This window comes from Papio anubis, unplaced genomic scaffold (genome assembly GCF_008728515.1).
Source record: "Papio anubis isolate 15944 unplaced genomic scaffold, Panubis1.0 scaffold859, whole genome shotgun sequence".
NCBI classification, from domain to species: Eukaryota; Metazoa; Chordata; class Mammalia; order Primates; family Cercopithecidae; genus Papio; species Papio anubis.
In genome coordinates, this window is record NW_022168820.1 from 2,052 (window position 1) to 20,221 (window position 18,170).

Consider the following 18,170-nt stretch of genomic DNA (forward strand, 5'->3'; position numbering starts at 1 on the left):
CGATAGTTTGCTGAGAATGATGGTTTCCAGCTGCATCCATGTCCCTACAAAGGACACAAACTCATCCTTTTTTATCGCTGCATAGTATTCCATGGTGTATATATGTCACATTTTCTTAATCCAGTCTGTCATGGCCATTTGGGTTGATTCCAAGTCTTTGCTATTGTGAATAGTGCCACAAGAAACATACATGTGCATGTGTCTTTATAGCAGCTTGATTTATAATCCTTTGGGTATATACCCAGTAATGGGGTGGCTGGGACATATGGTACATCTAGTTCTTGATCCTGAGGAATCGCCAGGCTTCCATAATGGTTGAACCAGTTACAATCAAACCAACAGTGTAAAAGTGTTCCTATTTCTCCACATCCTCCAGCACCTGTTGTTTCCTGACTTTTAATGATCACATCTCTAGTCTGGTGGAGATGGTGGTATCTCATTGTGGCTTTGATTTGCATTTCATGGCCAGTGATGTTGAGCATTTTTTCATGTGTCTGTTGGCTGTATGTGCATGTCTTCTTTGAGAAATGTGTATTCATATCCTTTTGCCCAGTTTTGATGGGTTGTTTGTTTTTTCTTGAAATTTGTTTGAGTTCATTGTAGGTTCTTGGATATTAGCCCTTGTCAGATGAGTAGGATTGCAAAATTTTTCTCCCATTCTGTAGGTTGCCTGTTCACTCTGATGGTAGTTTCTTTTGCTGTGCAGAAGCTCTTTAGTTTAATTAGATCCCATTAGTCAATTTTGGCTTTTGTTGCCGTTGCTTTTGGTGTTTTAGACATGAAGTTCTTGTTCATGCTTATGTCCTGAGTGGTATTCCCTAGGTTTTCTTCCAGCGTTTTGATGGATTAGGTCTAACATTTAAGTCTCTAATCCATCTTGAATTAATTTTCATATAAGGAGTAAGGAAAGGATCCAGTTTCAGCTTTCTACTTATGGCTAGCCAATTTTCCCAGCACCATTTATTAAATAGGGAATCCTTTCCCCATTTCTTGTTTTTGTCAGGTTTGTCAAAGATCAGATGGCTGTATGCAAATAAACTAGAAAACCTAGAAGAAATGGATAATTTCCTAGACTTACACTCTCCCAAGACTAAACCAGGAAGAAGTTGAATCCCTGAATAGACCAATAGCAGGCTCTGAAATTGAGGCAATAATTAATAGCCTACCAACCAAAAAAAGTCCAGGAACAGATGGATTCACAGCTGAATTCTACCAGAGGTACAAGGGGGAGCTGGTACCATTCCTTCTGAAACTATTCCAATCAATAGAAAAAGAGGGAATCCTCCCTAACTCATTTTATGAGGCCAACATCATCCTGATACCAAAGCCTGGCAGAGACACAACAAAAAAAGAGAATTTTAGACCAATATCCCTGATGAACATCGATGCAAAAATCCTCAATAAAATACTGGCAAACCGGATTCAGCAGCACATCAAAAAGTTTATCCACCATGATCAAGTGGGCTTCATCCCTGGGATGCAAGGCTGGTTCAACATATGCAATTCAATCAATGTAATCCAGCATATAAACAGAACCAAAGGCAAAAACTACGTGATTATCTCAATAGATGCAGAAAAGGCCTTTGACAAAATTCAACAGCTCTTCATGCTAAAAACGCTCTACAAATTCGGTATTGATGGGACGCATCTCAAAATAATAAGACCTATTTATGACAAATCCACACCCAACATCATACTGAATGGGCAAAAACTGGAAGCATTCCCTTTGAAAACTGGCACAAGACAGGGATGCCCTCTTTCACCACTCCTATTCAACACAGTGTTGGAAGTTCTGGCTAGGGCAATCAGGCAAGAGAAAGAAATAAATGGTATTCAGTTAGGAAAAGAAGAAATCAAATTGTCCCTGTTTGCAGATGACATGATTGTATATTTAGAAAACAATGAGATCACTTGGACTCGGGAAGGGGAACATCACACACCGGGACCTATCACAGGGAGGGGGGGAGGGATTGCACCGGGAGTTATACCTGATGTAAATGACGAGTTGATGGGTGCTGACGAGTTGATGGGTGCAGCACACCAACATGGCACAGGTATACATATGTAGGAAACCTGCATGTTATCCACATGTACCCCAGAACTTAAAGTATAATAAAAAAAAAAAAAAAAAAAAAAAGGAAAACGTCCTCATCTCAGCCCAAAATCTCCTTAAGCTGATAAGCAACTTCAGCAAATCTCAGGATACAAAATCAATGTGCAAAAATCACAAGCATTCTTATACACCAGTAACAAACAAACAGAGAGCCAAATTATGAATGAACTTCCATTCACAATCGCTTCAAAGAGAATAAAATACATAGGAATCCAACTTACAAGGGATGTAAAGGACCTTTTCAAGGAGAACTACAAACTACTGCTCAGTGAAATAAAAGAGGACACAAACAAATGGAAGAACATTCCATGCTCATGGATAGGAAGAATCAATATCGTGAAAATGGCCATACTGTCCAAGGTAATCTATAGATTCAATGCCATCCCCATTAAGCTCCCAATGACTTTCTTCACAGAATTGGAAAAAACTGCTTTAAAGTTCACATGGAACCAAAAAAGACCCTGTATTGCCAAGACAACCCTAAGTCAAAAGAACAAAGCTGGAGGCATCACGCTGCCTGACTTCAAATTGTACTACAAGGCTACAGTAACCAAAACAGCATGGTACTGGTACCAAAACAGAGATATAGACCAATGGAACAGAACAGAGCCCTCAGAAATAATACCACATATATATATATATTTTACAGTCCAGAGGTCTTTTAACAGCTATTATGCCATTAATTCATAGGGAATGGGTTACAGCAGCTAAGGCTACTTTCCATTGGTTCTAACAAAATGTGCTTCTCTGAGTGGAGCAGGCTGGCACTTCAGTTGAGCCCAGTTACCTTTCTCTTTGACTTCTTTCTTTTTCTGATCATTTTCTTCACGCATTTCAGGAAGCTATCTCGGCTCTTCGAGTGCTTAATGTCCTCAATATGCACATTAACTCTCTTGGCAAGAATCTTGCCCTTAACTTGTTTGTTTACGACAATGCCAACAGCATGCTGGGGAACATTGTAGACTCTTCCACTTTTGCTACGGTAACACCGGTGGCGCTTTCCTTTTTGAACTTTATCCTTTCCCTTGATATCTCCAATATCACCTTTCTTATTGTTTCGCATATACATGGCCAAAGGAATAACTCCATCTTTTCTTAAAGGCCTGGAGAACACACCGGGTGCCTCTCCTGTTTCCCTTTGTGTTAGTCACTTTGGCGAACTACTGAAGGATGGCAGTTCCACTATATATATATATAATTTTGTTATACTTTAAGTTCTAGGGTACATGTGCACAACGTGCAGGTTTGTTACGTATGTATACGTGTGCCATGCTGGTGTGCTGCACCCATTAACTCATCATTTACATTAGATATATCTCCTAATGCTATCCCTCCCCCCTCCTCCCACCCCACAACCGGCCCCAGTGTGTGATCCCCTTCCTGTATCCAAGTGTTCTCATTGTTCAATTCCCACCTATCAGTGAGAACATGCAGTGTTTGGTTTATTTGTCCTTGCGATAGTTTGCTGAGAATGATGGTTTCCAGCTGCATCCATGCCCCTACAAAGGACATGAACGTATCCTTTTTTATGGCTGCATAGTATTCCATGGTGTATATGTGCCACATTTTCTTAATCCAGTCTGTCATTGATGGACATTTGGGTTGGTTCCAAGTCTTTGCTGTTGCGAATAGTGCCGCAATAAACATACGTGTGCATGTGTCTTTATAGCAGCATGATATATCCTTTGGGTATATACCCAGTAATGGGATGGCTGGGTCAAATGGTATTTCTAGTTCTAGATCCTTGAGGAATCACCACACTGTCTTCCACAATGGTTGAACTAGTTTACAGTCCCACCAACAGTGTTAAAGTGTTCCTATTTCTCCACATCCTTTTCAGCACCTGTTGTTTCCTGACTTTTTAATGATCACCATTCTAACTGGTGTGAGATGGTATCTCATTGTGGTTTTGATTTGTATTTCTCTGATGACCAGTGATGATGAGCATTTTTTCATGTGTCTGCTGGGTGTATGAACGTCTTCTTTTGAGAAGTATCTGTTCATATCCTTCACCCACTTTTTGATGGGGTTGTTTGTTTTTTTCTCCTAAATTTGTTTGAGTTCTTTGTAGATTCTGGATGTTAGCCCTTTGTCAGATAAGTAGATTGCAAAAATTTTCTCCCATTCTGTAGGTTGCCTGTTCACTCTGATGGTAGTTTCTTTTGCTGTGCAGAAGCTCTTTAGTTTAATTAGATCCCATTTGTCAATTATGGCTTTTGTTGCCATTGCTTTTGGTGTTTTAGACATGAAGTTCTTGCCCATGCTTATGTCCTGAATGGTATTACCTAGGTTTTCTTCTAAAGTTTTTATGGTTTTAGATCTAACATTTAAGTCTTTAATCCATCTTCAATTAATTTTTATAAGGTGTAAGGAACAGATCCAGTTTCAGCTTTCTACTTATGGCTAGCCAGTTTTTCCAGCACCATTTAATAAATAGGGAATCCTTTCCCCATTTCTTATTTTTGTCAGGTTTGTCAAAGATCAGATGGCTGTACATGTGTGGTATTATTTCTGAGGGCTCTGTTCTGCTCCATTGGTCTATAATCTCTGTTTTTGTACCAGTGCCATGCTGTTTTGCTTACTGTAGCCTTGTAGTATAGTTTGAAGTCAGGTAGCGTGATGCCTCCAGCTTTGTTCTTTTTGCTTAGGATTGTCTTGGCAATGTGGGCTCTTTTTTGGTTCCATATGAACTTTAAAGTACTTTTTTCCAATTCTGTGAAGAAAGTTATTGGTAGCTTGATGTGGATGGCATTGAATCTATAAATTACCTTGGGCTGTATCGTCATTTTCACAATATTGATTCTTCCTATCCATGAGCATGGAATGTTCTTCCATTTGTTTGTGTCCTCTTTTATTTCACTGAGCAGTGGTTTGTAGTTCTCCTTGAAGAGGTCCTTCACCTCCCTGTAAGTTCCAGCATATAAACAGAACCAAAGACAAAAACTACATGATTATCTCAATAGATGCAGAAAAGGCCTTTGACAAAAGTCAACAGCTCTTCATGCTAAAATCTCTCAAGAAATTAGGTATTGATGGGACATATCTCAGAATAATAACTATTTATGACAAACCCACAGCCAATATCATACTGAATGGGCAAAAACTGGAAGCATTCCATTTGAAAACTGGCACAAGACAGGGATACCCTCTCTCACCACTCCTATTCAATACTGTGTTGGAGGTTCTGGCCAGGACAATCAGGCAGGAGAAAGAAATATAGGGTATTCAATTAGGAAAAGAGGAAGTCAAATTGTCACTGTTTGCAGATGACATGATTGCACATTTAGAAAACCCCATCATCTCAGCCCAAAATCTCCTTAAGCTGATAAGCAACTTCAGCAAAGTCTCAGGATACAAATTCAATGTGCAAAAATCAGAAGCATTTTTATACACCAATAACAGACAAACAGAGAGCCAAATCATGAGTGAATTCCCGTTCCCAATTGCTTCAAAGAGAATAAAATACCTAGAATTATTTTTTATTTGAGAAATATGGATTTAGCAGCCCCAGAGTTCCAAGTAGATCATGAGCATGAATCAAAATTTTATTTTATGATGATATGCATCTGAAGAAATGATTTCCTGTACTCAGTAAATCACCTTTTTCTTCTTAGGTGAACTACACTATGTGAATGAGATTCAACCAAATTGCCACAGGGAATTGAATTCTGGAATCGAATGAAAGAAAGGAGATTAAAATTTGGGGGCTTTAAGAGCTGTAATTGTCTTTAGACCTTAGAGTTTTCTGGTAAGAGAAAAAAAAAGGAAAAAAATTCTATCAATCTTCAACTGTCTGATTCATTCTTCCATAGACAGGCTGTTCATGTTATTGAAAATTGTTTCCAATACTATGTTCTGTGTTTAGGAAAAGGGTGCTAGAGGGGAATAATTACAAGTACTTCTGGCCTTTCATCTCAACCCAGGAATCTTAAATGACAGCTGTTTGAGGGGCTTGTCATTCAATTAAGCAGTTTGAGACTTTGCCCATGGTTAAAAACGCTGTGGTTCATAGAAGTTTGCAGCCGTGGGGCTGCGTATTCTCACCAGAGAACTCGTGTTTCATTGCAAACCATTGCTTTCTTGGCCACAAGGGTGCCGGACAGACATCCTGACCACGATGTTTATTTCTTGAGGGTAAAAATCACAACGAAAATTGGACGTGAGTCTAAGAGTAAATGATTTTTTTCCGTCTGAAATGTATAACATGGTATTTAGAAATGAAATGATTATAAATGTTTTTCATTCACTCAGAAGATGCAGAAAGGGTTAGTAGGAGAGTGAGATTTTCTTTTTGCTCTTTCTTTCTTTCCTTCCCATCAAATGGAGATTCTATTTCTAAATGATTTAAGTTTCTCTTTCACAAATGGTATTGCACTACGTATACGTGGGATGAAAAGAAAGTAGAAAGCAAAGTACTTTGGAGAATTTGCAATGAGTAGGGAAGTTACAACTGACAATGAACAATTTCAAGGCAATTCATAAGCCATGGTGGCACTGTTAAGTACCAATAGAGTTCAGAAGCACCTGAGAGTTAGGTAATGAACCTCCCTCAAGTGAGATTCCTAACCAGCAATGGGAGAGAATGCACTCAGCGCATGCTTCCGGCGGGGTAGATATCCCTCCCCTGAACTAGGTCTCTAGGTATCAGTCTGATCCATCTCTCTTCACTTCCTCTGTTTTGGTTGTCTTCTGTTTGGCTTTTTTTTCTTGTGTTATTGTACTTCCCTATATATTAGAAGCCAAGTATAATTTATTAAGTCATTAGTCCTTTTATTTTCCATGGATACAATCTTGCCTTTTCCTTTGAGAACTAGTTAGGGTTGTCTTGACAAGTTCTATTTCATGGAGTAAATTCCTAATCTTAAGAACTTTTAGAATATTATGCTAAAATCTTTTAAAGCACATTACTAACACCTTTAAAACCATTAAAGATGTAATAAAGATATTGCTTTTGAGAACTTGTCCTATAGGCTAGTAGTGACAACACAAAATTTTCTTCCCTCAATTTTATGCAATTGCAATGTAAACATATTAGATGAGTGTGATGGAGCTAATGTTAGATAAAAATATTTAAGTAGGAAAAGGCAAAATGAGGTTAACTTGCCCTCATCTTTTATGTCCTGCCTTGATGTCATCCAAATGACCTATTGTCAGAATAAAATTACCTTTATTTAAAATTTGGTGGTCAAGCAGGAAGCCTTGCTTATCAATGTCTGTCCTTGCACCAGGAATTAAAGAAGCCTATTCCCTCAGAAAAAAGGACATTCCCATTCAAAAAATTGCCCCCATAACCCTAACCTGATACCTGTTTGCCTTTAAACTTTCCACAGTAGGTCATTCCTCAGGCACATGAAGGCATCTTCTCTCCCAGCTCCACATTTATCAGCAAAAAAAAGCAAACACCACCATTTCACAGGTACACAGTGTCTCCATACCTATTACAGTGGGGGCAGTGGTGACCTTACCCTGGCCCAAGCCACCCGCGAGGAGCCTTTGATGTGACCGAAGCCTCATGTTTTAATACAGTCTAAACATCTCACATTTGAACTGCATGAGTCCTCTTTCCAGCCATATTAGAAGTGATATCAAAGGCAGTCACATTTTAATGGTCTTCATCCTAAGACAGGGCAAAGGACCAGGGTAAGCTTGGCGAGACTGTGTTTCTTCCCTGTTTATACTTCTTCTGCCCATCTACATCAATCTTTCTGTCCCCAACTTATCTGCATGCCACATGTCTATCATGGGCAGGATAGAATGGTTCCGTGAAAAGAAAGAGCCTTCAGGGAAAATAAGCCCACTTCCTTTTACAAGTTAAAAAAAATATGCCACAGGAGGTAATTCTACATTGTCTTTTCCCAGCAGAGTGGGTGATGTTCATATTTGGGGTTAGGCACTTGGTGGATTTACAGCGCAGTGAGGGAGTTGTCACAGGAGGATGATAATTAGTAAGGGGACCAATGAAACCAGGAGTTCCAAGTTTCATTTTACAGGCTTATAGCTGGTGCTTGTTTGAGCCAGAAGAAAGTTTAACTATCGTATGATACAAGAAATTTATTTTACAGACGATGTTATTCTTGGTGTCAAATAGAGTAAAGCTCTTAAAGAAAAAGATTCAGTGACAAAATTATGTCATTCATGGGATGGTGTTGAAAAGCTTTGAGGAACTATCTTTCCTTATAACACACACATGCACACAGAAGTTAAATCTTATGTAAAGACACCTTGAAGGTCATTTTTACTTATAGACTCACATTAGTAATAACAACACACATTTACTACGTGATTATATGCCTCATACTCTTCTAAGCACTTGATAGATTTAATTCATCTAGCCCTGATGGCAACTCTCTGAGGTACGTACTATTACTCTCATTCCAATGGAAAATTGGAGGCAGAGAGAAGCTAACTCAAGGTCACCCAGCTGGGAAGTGGCAGGGGTAGGACCCAACTCAGGAATTTGGCTCCTGTGTCTGTGCCCTAATCTACCACATCCTATTATGTCTCTGGCAGTCTCTGACCAGATATGTAAGTTTTGTATTTTTTACTAGTTTTAAAATTGAAATTATTAGACTCGACTTTTTAAAAAGAAAAGTGCACTTCTATATTTGTGTTGCTGTTATTGTGTCAGTACAACGACATATACATATTAGACTGATCAGCTTCTGTGCTTCCCTGCCAAGCAACAATATTTACAAGAAAGAAAACCCATACAAAGCTCTGGCTAAATTTTCCCATCTGTGTACTTCTCTGAGGGAAAAATGTCTACGGAAATTTCTTGACATGAATTTCTTTGAAATTGTTAAAGCCTTTTATTTATCAGACAGTGTAGACTGTTAAAAGTAAAACTTCCTCTGTGCTCCAAATTTTGGCCCCGTTGGTTAATCTTTCAGAAGTGTTGAAAACAGGGCTTGAATTAGCAGTGTTATCAGTTAATCCAGTCACTCAGCTTCAGTTCTTATCTGAATCCTTGGTAGTGCCAGCACTTTGGGACATCAGAAAAAAGCCGACTTGTCAGTGTGATAGCTGAGAGGACTTCTGTTGAGGAGAAAAAAGATCTCAGAAATGGACAGGATTAAGTGGAATCTGATACCAATCCAAAAGAAGTGATCTCACCAACAGAACCAGGAATACAACTTGGTTTCTCTTGCATGTCTCTGTAATCCTCTGTGGTATGTCACCTTTGTTAGGCAAGACAGAGTCTGCAGTCTTGAGGAGTGTGAAGACAGAACTTCAAGCAAGTGAGACTTCCAAGCCAGTTAGTCACTGAGTTGAGCATAACCCTGGAGTGGCTCTTCACTATGCAAAACCAAAGAAGAGTTTGGAAAATTAACATAGGGCTCATAGAACTCAGTTTCCTGATGGAAGTGAGAAAAATCTCAATGACATGGTTATTAATTTTTTGCCTTCTCTAATACTATCCAATCAGGGAGGCTTCAATCTTCTTCCAAATTCAGTTTATTTTTCCCTCTGGTATCCTTTATTGATTGCATTTCTATGAAACATCTTGTTTTTCTTGTATTTGAACTGTATTAAAATATATTACTACCTAGAAAGAAACCTTTACTTCTTCAGAAATAAAGAGCACTTAAGCTATAAAAAGAAGATCCATAATTTCATTATCTCAGCATGTGCCTGTTATCATTGCAACAGCAGAGCAAGTAACAGGGAGAAAAAAATTCCATAAGGGAGACATTGGAGCCAGGAGATATTTACGCTTGCCTAAGCAGTTCTGATGATTTGATAGTTGAAATGTTTATGCTTTTGTTCACTTAGATAACGTTCTTAGGACATCTATTTTAAACAACAGATAATCATAGTTAGTACTAAGGGGGCTGACATAGTGGTCGTTTGTATCTGAGGATTATTAAAACAAACTTAGATGATTGTAGCATAGGGTGACAATTTTTGGCGAAGCAATACTTAGCATTTCATGCTAAAAATGATAGTGTTTTAGATTTATTATAAAACTACAGAAAAACACATTTTTCTTCAAAAGCAGAAGAGTGGAATATTAGAGCTTAAGGAAAATTTACTTTGTTTTTATTTTTCACTGGACTATGCTTGAAAAGTAAAGTTGATATATGACTTTATTTTGTCTTTTGTTCAGTGTTCTTTCTTCTTCTTTATTGTTTGACCTAATTTTGAAGTAGCTAAAGTGCCAAAATCAAAGACCAGTTAAATTTTCCCTGAAGGCTATTGAATGTCATGCCATTATTCTAATAATAAGAGGTTTGTTTAGCTGCTTTGATTTCCACAAGCTCAATAGCCTTTTTTTTTTTTTTTCCCTGAGGGACAAAACACCTCTTTACTGAAGTTTTCTCACAACTAAGCAAGCTAGATATCATGCCAATCTCTGACTTGGAGCAAGTTGGAATGGCTGCTGCTTTCACTTACTTACTGAGATATAGGAAATTATGAGCAAATAAAATGCAGGACTCAGCTTAATAGGCTATATTAAGCTTGTGTACATAAACTCTATGGGAGATTTGAATCTTACACTTTGCTAGTTCCAATAATGAAACACTGGCAACACAACTCTTGGCTCTTTGTGGAGCTGAAGTTTTCTCAGGATTTAATAAAAAGTATCAATTATGTATTATATATCTCTATATAACTCTCTCTCTATGTGTGTGTATATATATAAAATATATAAAAAATATATAAATACATATTTATATAAAAATATATATAATTACCAATAACTTCAACCAGTTCTGAGCGAGTTTCAAGCATCTCTTTTGCTAACCATCACCTCATAATTTCCCAGCTTATGCCCTCTGGTACCCAGACTCCTCCATCTAGCTGGAATCTAAACTATGTTGATTCATCCACCTTTCATTGTTCTTCCCTACTCTCATGTCCTCCCTTTCCTCCTTACCTGGCTTAAATTCTACCATTGTAGTCACTTTCTTACATACACCTTTCCCCCTTTTCACTTTGATGTACCAACTTCTTGCCTGTGCTGATCCTGTGCTGGTAACGTGGCTGGAAAAATAGTCATAAGCAAGCTGACTGACTTCATTCAAAATTCATGCCCACTGGCCTCGAGTGAAACTTTAGATGACCTAGGGTCACCATCTTTTTACATTTCTCTACTCCTTTCTCTCTCCCTTTTTCTAGGGAGGCAATAGTTTTTAACCACGGAGATTTTGTCCCCGGGGGACATTTGGCAATACTGGAGATGTTTTTGGTTATCACAGTCTCGGGGAGGGAGTGTTACTGGCATCTAGGTGGGTAGAGATCAAGGATGCTTCTAAATAACCCCACAACAAAGAATTACTCTGCCCTAAATGTCTACAGGGACAAGGTTGAGAATTTCTGAATAGAGCATTTCATATCTTCTCTTTCTTTAAACTTCCAACACTCCTTTCTGTCTGTACTTTTAGCTAATGATCTTAATTCCTTTCCAATCTGAGAAAATAAAAGCAGTTAAAAGAGACTTACTTGCTCAAACTCCCACTAGCATACCTGCCTACCTTCATATGTCTATGCCTTCCTTCCTGTTATGCTGGATGCCCATCTCTGGTCCCACAGAAGGCTGATCCCTTTGCATGAGTACTCTTCAGTCAGGAACAGAGTTCCAAGCTCTGGAAGGGTGACACTCTATGTTTGCCAAGACCACCCTGCTTTTAAACCCAACAACATTGAAAGGCAGCCCACAAATCTGAGGGGCATCACTTTGGGAGACATTCTGGTCATACAAGATGATGGTGACTATTGGACTGCCTGTTAATGACTAAATGGAACTCTAGTAATATGCTGCTATCTTTTGACTCCTATTTTTCAGGTTATATCTACTAAAAGGAATATAATCTGGGAAGGAGTTTCGGAGAACCACTAGGAATTCAAAGTGTGTGGTGTAAGTCTCAGTGTGAACTGTAAATATCGATGATCAAATGCTTTGAAAGATTCCTGGTTATAACAGACAAACCATAATGGTAGCATGCCCAACATACCACAGTGTACTCTGCACCAATGCATGTTACCATAATTTTGGGAATGGAAAGCTATTAAGCAGAATAGGGAAAAACTCTGAAGTTCCTGTTGGGATCAAACTAGTGGGCATTGCATGGTAGATCTGAGTTCCCCTGAAGAGTGGCCCCCCCCAAGACAGGAATACTGTGGCCTTATGACACACTCAAACTGAATGGTATTTTGGTCTGACCACCACTCATCTAACCCCAGGATTATGTTGCACCCATCATTTTGGGGTACAAAATATGTATTACAATTCTACTCAGACTATTAGCATGACTTGGCAATAACACGCATGGTAGATTAAACAGCACTGGCCCACAAGACAGAAAAGGGCCTTCAAGGAGACAGGTGCTGGTCTAGATATCTTTGAACAAAGAGAATTTGCTTTTAATGAGGAATGGTATTTTGAGGTAAAATATTTATTAGCTAGAATAAACAGATTAGAGGAAGTTTCCTTCCAGGAGGGAGGCAAAGGATGGAAGTCAGCTTGGAAAGATAATTAGTAAAGTGGATCTGGCAGACTCAACAACTAATGCCAGATAATCCTAAATCTACTCTTGGGAAAGAGCTTGTACTCTGACCCAATAGGGCCTCTTGACTATTTTAATTCAAATGAAGGATGAAGTTGTCATGGGGCAGTGACCCTTTATTCTAGTTGCTGAAGCTCGAGGGATTCACCTTTGGGAAACTTATGGCCCTCCAAACTAATGGAAGTTCTCTTGGGGCACTTGTAATTTGCATCATTGCAGTGTGACTGACTTTGCCCCCAGAATAGGTTGAAATAAAAACACATCCTGTAGTGTAGTTAGTAGGGATAGGAGCTATTCTAAATATCACTTATATCCTTCCTGCAGGAGGGAGGTGGCCCCTGCTACATAACAATGCAAAATGGTAACCTGTCTCAGTATAGTCTGTGGGATGAGACAGGGTGGTTGACTTTGTCCCCAGTTACCTTGGAACCCAGAAATAACTGAACAATGGCTAATCGTAACAGTATCTGTTTTTCATAAGATCTAGTATATGGGCAAGTGTTGATTCTGTTAAGAAGGCAAAGCAAATGCCTCTGTAGTTCTTACTGATCTGTTCTGTAATGAAACTGAATTATACCATGACCATACTGCAATATGGTATAATACTGGTGTTGTTGGTAATATTCAACTACCTCATATAAACAAGTCTTATGATAATACTGATATCGATGACTAATTATATTGAGAAATTGAGTTACATCCTCCTCAGGATGTAAAACCTATAGAAAATGGCTGACCCGAGGAAGAACTTGTTACAGCTAGCCTAAAGCTGATTTCTATGTTAAATAGTTCAGTACAAGCTTATCATAAGATACAAATAGCAGGAGACCAGGGGAAAACAAGAGTAACAAATTAGTACAAGTATACAAAAAAAAATTATGGTTTTATAGGTCAAATTAGTTGTTGCTTTGAACTGGCTTCTCCAAATGTGAGCCATATTCATTTTGGTACTATTGCTACATCTATTCTATGAGTGCTGCACCAAATATAAATGTTCTGACAGGCATGATCAGTTTGCTGTAAAGGATATGTGTCAAAGATCAGGGGATGACCTGTGGTATGATAAGAAAAATATTTGGTCTTTGTCTCTGGTTCCTGGCACAGAGCTAAAATCCTTAGAATTTTCTGAGTGATTAGATTGATAGGAGCATCTTTTGTTCTAATGAAGTACCTCTTGAAGTTTCCCTAGAGAGATTTAGGATGGGGCCTGTAACCCAAAAGACCAAATGTTGATTAGTAGCTTGGACCTTTCAGTTCCAACCCACAACCCCTGGGGAGGACAAAGGGGCTGGAGATTGAGTTAATCACCAATGGCCACGATCATGACTGGGTAATGAAACCTCCATAAAAAACCCTAAATGATGGGGTTTGAGAGCTTTGAGTTGGCAGACACAGCCAAGCACAAGGAGGCTGGTGCACCCAAACTCCTTGGGGACAGAGGTCCCCTTCTGTGCTTGTGACCCTTCCAGACTTCTTCCTGCATACCTCTTCATCTGGCTATTCATTTGCATCCTTTATAATAAACTGAAGTAGTAATTGCAGTGTTTTCCTGAATCCTGTGAGTCTTAGCAGATTACTGAACCTGAAGTGGAGGGATTGTAGGAACCTCTGACTTTGTAACCAAGTCAGACAGAAGTGTGAGTAACCTGGGTACCTGATATATATGTAAGCAGCATCTGAAGTAAGGGCATTCTTTTGGGACTGAGTCTTTAAACCTGTGGAGCCTGACACTAGCTCTGAGTAGTGTTAGTGTCAGAATTGGATTAAATTTTAGGAAGCCTAGTCAGTCCTAGGGAATTGGAGAATTGGTTGGCATGAGAAAAAAATCACCCACTCTGCATCTGTGCACTCTGAACACTGAGTGCCTTATGGCTCAGCCCTGGATTTCCTAAGTTCTCTGCCTACACTTGTTTCTAATTGGAGATTGCATCCAGTATCATGGCTTTAATTATCATCCGTATGTTCTGGAATCCCAGTTTTGTATTACTGGCCTGAATTTTATCTTCAATTCCAGGTTCTTTACCCAGGTGCCTTCTCTGTATATCCACTTGTATTTCTAGTATGTATCTCAAGATAAGCAAACCAAACTCCTGTTCTTATCTCCCTAAATGTCTTTCATAGTTTTTCTCAAAAAATGATAAGTTCATCCTTCCAGCTGCTATAGCCTAAAACCTTGGTGTTACTCTTGTCCTTTTTTTGTGATCTCACATCCCACATTTAATCTATCAGCAAATTCCATTAGCTCTGCCTTTAAATCATCAGAATTTGACAACTTCTCACTATCCCCACTACTATCCTTCTGATCAAGCCTCCATTATCTTTCTCCTGGAATATTGCAAAACACACAATATAGGTCACTTTCTTTCCACTCTTCCCACAATCGAGCCAATTCCTCTATGCCTCCCACTTAACTCAGAGTAAAATCCAAAGTCCTTAAAATGTCCTATAAGGCTGTAGATGATCTGGTTCCCATCTGAGCTACCAATCTCCCACACTTTCATGCCACTCCACCCCCTGCCTTCTTGCTATTTTTCTAACAGGCCTGGCTTGCTCCTGTCTTAGGGCCTTTGTACTTGCTCCTCCTCCACCTGGAATTTTATTCCCCCAGATATTTTGCTTTTCTCTACAGCTTTTATCCCCAGATATTAAACCATATGTTTTACTTTTTAAAAACAAAAAATCTATATTCCTCTATGATCATATAAGCTTCCTAAGTCTTATAATCTTTTTTGGAGGGTGGGGGCTCTGTTTTGTTCAATGCTATATCCCTTGCATCAAGAACAGTTCTGGCACATGGTAGATATATGGCACATGTGTTAGAAGAATAAATGAGTATGAAAATTGTATCTGAATCATACAAACCATTCAGTGAAATAACATCTTGCTAGTTTAAGAAAAAACCCTAAGTGACAGTACTGAGGCAATAATGCTTTAGTGAAAACAGTGGGGAGTGGGGAAAAAGAAAACAGCTGTTGACTATTTACTCTGTTCAGGTACTATGCTAGTTTCTTTATATACATATCAAATTAAATATTTACGTTAGTTCCTGTGATGTGGGTATTCAATAATTTTATAGAAATAGTAACTAAGAGAAGGGTCACGTGGTGGCTGGGCCGGGTAAATGGTGGCTTCAGGAGAGAGCAGGACTTCAGGTGGAGGCAGCACCAAGGAAGCATTTATGACCTTCTACAGTGAGGTGAAACAAATAGAGAAGAGAGACTCGGTTCTAACATCGAAAAATCAGATTGAAAGACTGACCTATCCTGGTTCCTCTTACTTCCATTTGAACCCATTTGAGGTTGTTTGGGTAGATCCTGAAGTTACAGATGAGGAAATAAAAAAGCGGTTTTGGCAGTTATCCATCTTGGTATATCCTGACAAAAATCAAGATCATGCTGACAGAGCACAAAAGGCTTTTGAAGCTGTGGACAAAGCTGACAAGTTGCTACTGGATGAAGAGCAAAAGAAGAGGGCCCTGGACGTAATTCAGGCGGGAAAAAAATACGTGGAACACACTGTGAAAGAGTGAAAAAACTAATTAAAGAAGGAAGGAAAACCTACAATTGTAGAGGAGGATGATCCTGAGCTGTTCAAACAAGCTGTATATAAACAGACAATGAAACTCTTTGCTGAGCTGGAAATTAAAAGGAAAGAGAGAGAAGCCAAAGAGAAGCATGAAAGGAAACGACAAAGCGAAGAAGAGATTGAAGCTCAAGAAAAAGCCAAACAGGAGAGAGAGTGGCAGAAAAACTTTGAGGAAAGTCGAGTTGGTAGTGTGGACAGCTGGCGAAACTTGCAAGCCAATACAGAGGAGAAGAAAGAGAAGAAAAATCGGACCTTCTTGAGACCACAAAAAGTAAAAATGGAGCAGTGCGAGTGACCACCCGGGGTCACAGGCACAGAAACTTCCCCCTGCTATCTCCCTTCCTGCTTCGAAGGACTCATTCTTTCCTCCCACTTCCACCCCAACCTAGAGTAGTATTTGCTTTTTAGTCCATTTTGTTTTCAATACAATTTAATATTGATCAGAGTAATTCTTTTGTACATTGAAATGAGGGGCTTGGTTTAAAAAAAGACCTTCCCCTCTCCCTGCCCCTAGAACAACCAGGATTAGAAGGTGCCACCATCGGTGCTGCCTTCTCTTCCCACAACTTGTAACTCAGTGTTTTGTACTTCACTGAATTGTGATGCTTAGAAACTTCATGGATAGTTTGTGGAAATCGTCCAATTAAACATATTGCTTAAAATGATGTTGCTGTGACTTCAGAGACAAGCCTGGAAGGGGCACCTTAGGAAGCCCCTTCGCTTCAGTTGCTTGCTTCTGGGTATGCTCCCTTCGAAGGCCCAGATGAGACAGGGAACACTTGTGGGTACACAGAGCGGCATCTGATGCCCTGATGTCCTGTGGTGTTTGGCATGTGTCCCCTGTCTACTGACCAATCAGCATGACGTGAGGCCCACACCACCCAAACCTTTCATTTTCCAAAGAGCTAGACACCCTCCACCCAGTACCATGTCCTAGCCTGTCTGCATTTGTTAGGGGTAATATTCTTTATGTATAATACATTTTTATACCCCCCCCCCTCCAAAAAGAAATAGTAACTAAGACTCACAGAAGTAAAATTATAGCTAAAGGTCACATGATTGCTAAGCAGAATAGACACATCTTAAAGCTAATATTGATTCAAAATATCATAACCTTTTTATGTTATCATGCATTTTACAAAGAGGCTGGGAAATACTAAGAGATACTGAGATGGGTTATTAGTGCCATACCACCCTTTGATAGGCATTATTGGGTTTTGATCTTTTTTTCTATGCTTTCTTAAAAATATTTACATCTTTAAGTAATCATGTATCACAGAATTTAGATAACATTCATAGGGAAATAAGAATCAAGTATTTAATGAGAATTTATTGTCCTATTAATTATATTACATTCTTTACTTTAGGTTCTCTTGTTGGGAAAACATTTATGAGGCTGTATTATATGCAGTGAAATAACATTGAAATGTGGCAGGATCTTTTTTTGAAGCTGTAGAAAAGCTATTTTTGTGGTTTAATTTTCTAAAGTTGCATTGAATTATGTATTTGATAGCCTCTGTTTTCTGTCTTACTGTATGTATGCCCTATACAAACTATAGTGTAACAATATTTACTTTCATTTGAATTTGTTACTGGGCCCATGAAGATGTTTCTTGACCCTTACCCTTATAAACTTCCAAAGGAATTTGTGTGTATCCTGTTAACAGAGAAAGTGAAAAAGTAGATAGTATTCAATTAGTTCAGTTGATGATGAAGACATGTTCCCCTTTAGAAGAAGGATATTTTATAAGCCTTACAATAAATTAATTTATATTTTATTTTTGACTTTATCATCATCAATTTGGGGCAAAAAATTAATCATTTTGTTTGCTAATAGAGGTCAATGACTAGATACCAATATCTGATGATTCACACCAATTCTTTTATTTTGTAATGTTTTAAAGGGCATTTATTACCTTTCACAGTATATCTTTCTATGGGATGTGAGAAAGGTTTATCACATG

General features: G+C 38.7%; 2 pseudogenes; one reads left to right on the plus strand and one right to left on the minus strand.

Annotated features, from left to right (window-relative positions):
• Nucleotides 1–2,784: 2,784 nt before the first annotated feature.
• Nucleotides 2,785–7,451, minus strand: LOC110743593 (annotated as a pseudogene).
• Nucleotides 7,452–10,172: 2,721 nt separating this feature from the next.
• LOC116273547 lies at nt 10,173–17,149 on the plus strand (annotated as a pseudogene).
• Nucleotides 17,150–18,170: the final 1,021 nt, after the last annotated feature.